Here is an 8,738-nt window from a genome sequence, read left to right as displayed (position 1 = left end):
AAACGACACAATTTTAGTGGGTGATAGACATTGTCACTAAAAGTCAAAATATCGCTAACTAAATATACAACAAATAAAGGAAGCAACTTGTCCATTTCATGCACAACCTATCCATTTTTTTACTTAGAAAAAAAATTGATTTAACTTTTATATCAGCAAAAAAATACATAAGAATTAGGAAATAAAATAGTTCATCTTAATGTACTCAAACCTAAAGAAAATTTGATCCCCTCTACTGTAAGACATCAAAGTTTCTATCTTTGTATTAGTTGCATCTTATTGCAGTCATCATCAATCACCTCTCATTATTTATTAAAACATCAGTTCTCCTAATCAATCATCAAATACTATATTTTAAACACTAAATGTTCGTCATTTTATTTATTCATTTGTATGAGTTAAATAATTCATTGAAGTTAAGTTCTACTTTGTTATCTGATTAACCTACAATATTAGACATATTTCTTTCTAGTATGGTATTAGTTTATGCAATGTAAGTCAATATAATAACATCCATTACAACATTTACTTTTTTTTAAAGAAAAATTCATCATCAATGAATAATAAAGACCATTTTTCTCAAGTAAGTCAACAAAAAACTTAGGCTCATGAATAAAAATATATATTTCAATAGTCCTTACTACATTTCTAGCTAAGTTATGTACTATTCGATTAAAGTTTTAAATCTAACTAAGAAGAAAATAAACAAAATACGAAATGAAAGCTTAAACATCCTTAAGTAAAAACCTAAACTTTAGAAAAATATTCATCTAGTGTAAAATTTGTACCTCGTACCTTTAAAAAAGGTCCTATTACAATTAGAAATTATACAATAGACGATATAATTTTAACAGTTGATTTAGACTATCACAAAAGTTAAAATGTTGCTAGGTAATATGCGACAAATAGAGGAACTCATGTGTCCATTTCGTGCCCACCCTATCTATTTCTTTACTTGAAAAAAAGAGTTGTTTAATTTTTGTATCAACAAAAAGGAGTACAAAAAAATTAAAAATAAAATAGTTCATCTTTGTCTTAAAACAGAAGGAAAATGTGATCTACTTTGTTGCAAGATACCAAAGCTTTTATCTGTGTTGGTTGCATTTCGTTGTAGTCACCATCAATCTCCTCTCATTATTGTCACCATCAATCTCCTCTCATTATTCACTGAAGTGTCAATTCTCATAATTGATTGCCAAATACTATATTTTAAACAATAAATTTACATCCTTTGATTTGCTTATTTATTATAATATTAAATAATTCATTCAAATTAGTTTCTATTTTATTATTTGATTGAACTATAAATTTAGTAGTAGTTACTTTTAATACTAAGTAAACTTATACAATGGAAGTCAATACAATAGCACCCAATATAACATTATTTTCTTAAGATAAAATCATTATTCATTAGCAATAAAAACCATCATGCTCAAGTAAATGACCAAAACCATCATGCTTTGAGTAAGTGAAACAAAAATTGAGTAGGTTCATGAACAATTATCTATCTTTCAGAAGTCCTTACTCATCTTTAGCTAAGTTATGTATTATTCTTATTCTACTTTTGAATCCAACTAAGAAAGGAAACAAAATGCAAAATGAAAGTTTATACATCCTCAAGTAACAACCTAAACTCAGAGAAATATTCATCAAGTAAAAAATTTATACTTGTTACAAAATTTACCATATAATTAAATAAAATAAAATCGATACCAAATTAAATTTTAGGACAACAAATTTGTATTTTAGTGCAACATAACATTAAGAAAAAAAGAAAAGACTAATACCGCAGTTTTAGAGCTTTATTAAAACCTAATACATGCTTGAAACCTCACAGTTGTCTTAAGATAGGTCTAGAATGTGAGAGCAATTTTAAAACTCTACACAACCTTTTGGCAAAGCTATCTTGTAAGCTCATAGGTATCTCAAAATAGCTCTAGAAGCCAAAAGCTTCCTTATCCTCAACTACTATTGAACCTTAGCATTGTTTATCCCAAATTAGGTAAGAAGTCCTAAAGCACTACACAAGGACGCATGAGTTTCCAAGCTTGGTATTATTAGGATGTTGATGCAATACATTTCGGTTTTATCCAAGTAATACCTTATAAAGAGTGTTACTACCTCTTATACCACATGTTAGAGAAATTAATATTACTTTTAGACAGTTAAGTAAAGACATTAATTGAGAACAATTGAAAATGTTATATCGTTTGCTGGACAAAATTATCTAGTAAATCCTTAATTATATATTTTTATAAATATTGAACCTTTCAACATGAATTTCATTAAAATTTCTTGCCCCAATATATAAATTACTTAAATCTCACTTCTATTTAGTTATTAAAATTTGATATATATAACAAAACATATATCATGTAAATTAAAGAATAAATTTCTTACTTCCTAGTAATACTCTATTGAACTCTCTATAGTACTAGCAAATGCAACAAACTCTTAACAAGATACAGGAGGAGGAACAAATGGTGATTTTATTACCTCTCAAAAATGCCCAATTAAGCCCATCAAAAAATTGGTGTCATTTGATTGCCATTGCACCCATTATGGACCCCATTCGCCTGGTGGGGTCGTTGATTATAATCACGTGATCAAATCCTTTGCTGGCTCCGAGACCATGGTTTCTTTGGGAATTTAGGTGCTCGAGCCACGATATTCGCTAGGGGCAACTCTTGGTCAACTTCCTTACATAGCGTCATCCCATATAACATTTTGAATATGAATATCCCTAGTGCCCACCAATCAACTGCATTTCCATGCCCTTCACCATACCCAATTTCTGGTGCTAAGTACTAGTGGGTACCAACATAATACATTAATTAAACATTGATTGGCTCTGTGATGATTTCCACAACTGCGCGATGTGTTTACTTTTTTCTATTTGTGTTGACTAGGGCGTAAGCAGGAGGCTACATCAGGTGTGATACAATTGGCTAGAATGTATGATGAATTAGAAAAGTTGGGTTTATGATCAGGATAATAACTTGTTTTTGTGATTGATGATGCATTTTGAGCAGAAATTATGTGGATTATTGATGTGGGATTATCATCTTTTAGTGAGAGATCGAAGTCGGTCAACGAAATGTAGTCGTCGAATCTTACTAACACATTTTTGGGTTTCAAATCATAGTAAACTATCCCCATCACATGTAGGTATTCTAAGGCCACTATGACTTCAGATGCATAAAACCAGTGCAAAAATGAAAAGGTTACAAATCTGACTCCAAGTAAGAATAGACACAAAAATACAATTTGACTCGAGATTAGTCAAGTGACATACACTAATTACAATACAATACAATACAAATAACTTTCAAATGATGACTCACATAAAAATACAATCTGACTCAAACTTATAATCTCTTATAAAAGAAGAAACGCATTAACTATTAAACTAATTATTTAATTAATTAAATATACACATATATAGTTAATTATATTAATAATTATTTATCCATTAGGTGGATATCTAAGTACTTTTATCCTTATCTATAAGAGTATGAGTTCAAATAAGACTATACATCTCATGACATATCATTTAACTATTAAAATGTACGAATTTTTACTAGTAAAAATTGTACTTGAGAATTTTTATTGTTAAATGTATATTATAAGATCAATAATAACACATATAAATTCTTCAAATTAAAGAGTTTTGAGCTGTGATGATTAGTGTTAATTATATACCTTGAGGATGCTCATTTAATCTTGATGCAAAATGCATAAATCTTATGAAAATCTGCATAAGATATTTTGTCCCTGTAAATTAGGAAAAGAAGATCAAATAATTAAAACCCATTAACTAATCAAATATGGTTAATAACTACTCAAACCTACATCGAGATATATATTACGTACACATACAAAGCTTTAGCCATGCCCGATAAGATGATTTCAAATTAATCCATGAAGGTGGAAAGTAGATCATATAAATAATTAGGATTGCAACCAGTATCTCTTTTCATTTCGTATGCTGCTACAAGAGAGTGCTCTACTGCATCCTTAAACAAAAATCGAATGCAAATCAATCAAAAACTTCAATATATATATGATCGATAAGCAAATAAGAGAAAAATAGATCAGATGTTAAGCACTAAACCTCTTATTCCATTGAGTGGATCATGTGGAGGAGCTATGTGCTTCAATCCTCCTATTTGAAATGATTGGATAAGAGCTGTAACAACCCATACCTCCATAGTGAGTCAGGGTACCGTAAGAACTTATATTGCCAGCGAAAAATACAATAAACTTCTATTTCTAAATAAAATTAAGTACGTCCAAGCGCAGTGTTCACATCCCTCGCTAGTGAGGGTTAACCATTACATCTATCTAAAATCAAGAAGCCATCTAATTAAAGTTTGTGTAACTCATATTTTCCTACACGTGCATCATAGAGAACACTGTCTCTACTCACCTAGATCGGCTCCCAGAGTTTGTTTATTCCATTGTCAATCCCATTCTGACTTCTAAATAACACCACTTTCAACCTTATAGAGAACACTGTCTCTGCTCACCTAGATTTGTGTAAACATCCCCGAAAATTTAAAGGAAATATATATAAAATCTCTAAGTGCAGAAGCAAAATAAAATAGATTATGGTTAACATTCCTTACACAATAACCAAACGTATTAAATGTATGAAAAAATAAGCTAACTAAAGTAAATACTAGAAATGAATACTATAAGGAAACTTATAAAATCTTTAGGCATCTACTCACTGTCTTCCTACAGAACGGGCTCGGGAACCAAGTCCTCCTGATCTGAAATGGTTAAGTAAGGAATGAGCTACACTAGCCCAGTAAAGATTTCACACTATCTCACTGTTACAGAATTAAAAGTTGGTAGAAAACAAAAACGACCAATGGAGCATAATTTATAACAAATTCATTTTGTAATAATAAAACCCTTTATTGTCAACTTACCTCGGTGAGATTTATGAAAACATCTTATGAAAATAATAACATTATAATATCAGGAAATCATACGCACTCTGTAACATAACACATGTTATACTTTTAATATTTAAATCATCAGGCAATAAATTTTCTCTTTTACCAGCCTACCAGTATCCATGGGGATCCATAGGGGTCCCCGCTACACGTGAACCATTCACCTTAATAACTTAATTCCAGGGCCGTCCCCATACCCCGTCCGGTATGGGCGCCAAAACCATTAATCTCAATACTCCATCTGGTATGAGCGCCAAAACATTTAAAGTCTCCATACCCTGTTCGGTATGAGAGATAATGTTCCTGGTAGGGTTCCCTATGGACCCGGTCCATCCACCATCTCCCAGGTCACATACCTTTTCTATTTTCCCTTAGTTTTCTGTTTCTCACATAATCATAAATATTTAAACCAGTAACGAGCATCCAACAAGGCAGGCATATCATCGGATTCACAAAATCAAGCCATAATGAAGTAAACAGTGATTCATGCATTCAAAACTATAAAATAAATAGATTAGATACCACAATGCATTTAAAGCTGTAAAATAACTAAAACAGCAACTAACCGAAAATATATCAGATTCGGCATGGTGGCTCCGCCGTTTGATTAATTTATATATGTTTAATCATTCATATATTATGTGGGTATATATATATATATATAATTGGGTGTGTATATATAAGTATAGATAATTTTTCTCTTTATTTAACTTCAGTGAAAAATTGGAGGTGGACTTTCACGAGATTGGAGAACTTATTTTCAAAATCAAAAGGGTTTCTTCATGATAATTAATTATACAACCCCGGATAAACTATATAAATGATATTAATGCATAGATCATAATAAATATTATTGTGTGTGTGTGTGTATATATATAATCATGGTTACTATGGTACTCCAGCATTGGTGCTTGTCGCATGGCACAGATCTGTCGTGAATTCCTTAAGCCTATTGAGGAACAATCTAAGCAATAGTGAGCAAACATTTATTTTTCTGTGTTTTTTTTTCATCTCTATAATATTCTTATACAAATATACGCACCAATACATATATATATATATATTGAAATTTCATTTACTCAAATATTGATAATCAAATTAACTTTGGTTCAAAAATTCATCTTGAGACACTTGTGTCTTTTCTATAGGTGTATCTTTCAATTGGAAGCACTCAAACATGAATTCTCAATCTTGCAAGAAAAATTAAGCATTCTTCATAAGGTAATTAATAAATATTGTTGGTATTTTTTATAATGGGTAATCATTTCACATTTTCATTAATAATCTTTTTAAGCTATTATATTGTATATTTATTTTTACAACACAATTTCTCAATTACTAGTGTGATTTGACCCACAACCTAAATATTTCTATGTAATTTCTTCATTTACAAATTGAAAATATATACATATATATGAGATTAATGTCTATTGTTGTTGGAAATATATTTATTTTTTTATTTTTAATATTTTTTGTGGTACAGTTTGAGAGAAGGATTGCGGCTAATGCTAGACCTAGATGAAGTAAAAGTTGTTAAATGCTATATGTTTAGTTTCCTTTATGAGCTGAGCTTTAGTTTCTTCTATGAATTGATCCCATAAACTTGGAAGTTTGTAACAGAGATTTAGTTTCCTTCATGAGTTGATGCTAAGAACTAAAAACTTACAAGTGTATAGTAATGCAAAAATATGTAATGAATAAAATATGAGTTTGCAAGAAATATCTTATCATCACTTTCTAATCACTCTCTCAGACAATGCTTTACATACCAGTTGAATTTTTTCAACTAATCTGGAATCAACCGAGGAAATGTATTGAAAAGTTTTTTTATCAAGCATTAATTTAGATGGCAAGGTGATGATTTACGAGATAGAAAAATACCATAACAAATACAAAATGATTTACAAGATGCAGAAAATATCATAATCAAACAATAAAATTAAAATAATGTAAGGTATTTTTGATTTATAGTGAATTCTTTAAAAGAATGTCTTTCACTCCTATAATACTATGTATATGATATAAAGTCTGTAAATAGGAACAAATTATTTAATCTCCAATCCAAGAAGATGTTTCGAGCTAATGCTAATCCTAAATCAACATATCATTTTTACATTAAAATCCTATGATACCCGAATCACTGCTCAAAAGCTTTAACCTCCATATAAAATGAAAAATAAACCATTGTTATCATCACCATTATACATTTAAGTTTTTTTTATAGGTAAGTTGAGCCATAAATTGAAGTTACCTATCCTTATTTGAAAGCAGCTTCAGAATCTTATATTATATACGTCTGTTGGGAGTTCTTTTGACCATGTTTTCTCTTGGGGTTAGCACTTATCATGCAAGAGAAGGCATTGACAAGTTAAGAATCCTCTTTAGTTATTAGAATTCTTTCTGCACTTGGGTCTGTAAGTAGAAGCTTAGCCACAATGTATCCAAGAATTGATCATGTTTGGAATAACCGTACTTGTTTCCCGATGAACCTTTCTATTTTCATGTCATAGTATTCAGGCCACTTGTCTCTTGATATGTGTCTTTCTGTAACTTCAACAGCTCTTGCAGTGATTTTTGGTCTTTTCATCTTTATGGCTGCAACAGTAAGCTATAGAAAGTCCATTTTTAAAATCTCAAGTCGCACTGCCTATTGTAGACTAATTCAACATTGACAGTTGGATATTTGACTTAGTTTTGGATTTATCTCCTAAAATTTTTGATGTTTTGTTTGTAATGATAGAATTTGAGTTAGTGGCAGATTGCTCTACCATTTTTTTTTATTTTTTGTTCAGTTGTAAAGCCTATTTAAAAGGCATTTCTGGTTGCTGAATATATCATCCCACTGCATTTAAAATTCCAGCAGCAATTCATACCCATAAAATGTTTTGATTAATATTTTTATTTTTCTACTGCATTCATTTCTTGTCTACTATATTTTTCCTTACTGCCGCAAGTTTGAGTTTAACAAAGCTCTCTTCTCCAACAATAGTGGTATCAGAGCAAAGTTTGGTTGTAATTGGGCGTGCATCTCATGGCGACAAATGGCAATGTCGTGAGTATTTCTCAACCATCAATTCTTATCTTTTCATGGTGGAAGCTACGAATTTTGGAGCATTAAAATGAAGACATTATTCAAGTCTCAAGATTTATGGGACTTGGTTGGGAATGGGTATCCTAATCTGGATGAAGAAGGCAGGTTAAGAGAAAATAAAAAAAGGGATTCCAAAGCACTATTTTTCATCCAGCAAGCAGTGCATGAATATATTTTTTCTAAAATTTCAACTGTAAATACAACCAAAGAAGCATGGACGACTTTGCAAACAACTTACAAAGGATCATCCAAGATAATTATGGTAAAACTTCAATTTCTCTGTCGTGACTTTGAGATGTTGTAAATGAAAATTAGAGAATCGGTACAAGAATTTCTTTTACGAGTTGCAATGGTTGTTAATTAAATGAGATCTTACAGGGAAGAGATTTCTGATCAAACCACTATTGCAAAAGTGTTAAGGTGTTTAACTCTAAGTTTTGATCACATTGTTGCAGCCATTGGGAAGTCTAAGGACTTAGCTACTTACTCATTTGACGAGCTAATGGGTTCTTTGTAATCCCATGGGCCAAGATTGAAGAAGGCTTTTCAAGTGATGGGGGAGTCTCCCAAATAACAAGATGATTCAAAGAAGGCACAAGTAGAGGATGTGGTAGAGGAGGTTATCGAGGCAGCGGTAATCGAGGTAAAGGCAGAATTGCTGGACAAGATGAACAAAGGGAGAT

The 8,738-nt window shown here is 30.9% G+C and overlaps 1 pseudogene; it reads right to left on the bottom strand.

Moving 5' to 3' along the window:
- Positions 1-2,602: 2,602 nt before the first annotated feature.
- On the bottom strand, positions 2,603-7,551 carry LOC148240197 (protein kinase PINOID-like; annotated as a pseudogene).
- Between the last annotated feature and the right edge of the window lie 1,187 nt (positions 7,552-8,738).

This window comes from Carica papaya, chromosome 9 (genome assembly GCF_054855325.1).
Source record: "Carica papaya isolate Zhongbai chromosome 9, ASM5485532v1, whole genome shotgun sequence".
Classification (NCBI taxonomy): Eukaryota; Viridiplantae; Streptophyta; class Magnoliopsida; order Brassicales; family Caricaceae; genus Carica; species Carica papaya.
Note: the sequence above shows the minus strand (reverse complement) of the source record. Positions and strands in the feature narration are given on the sequence as shown.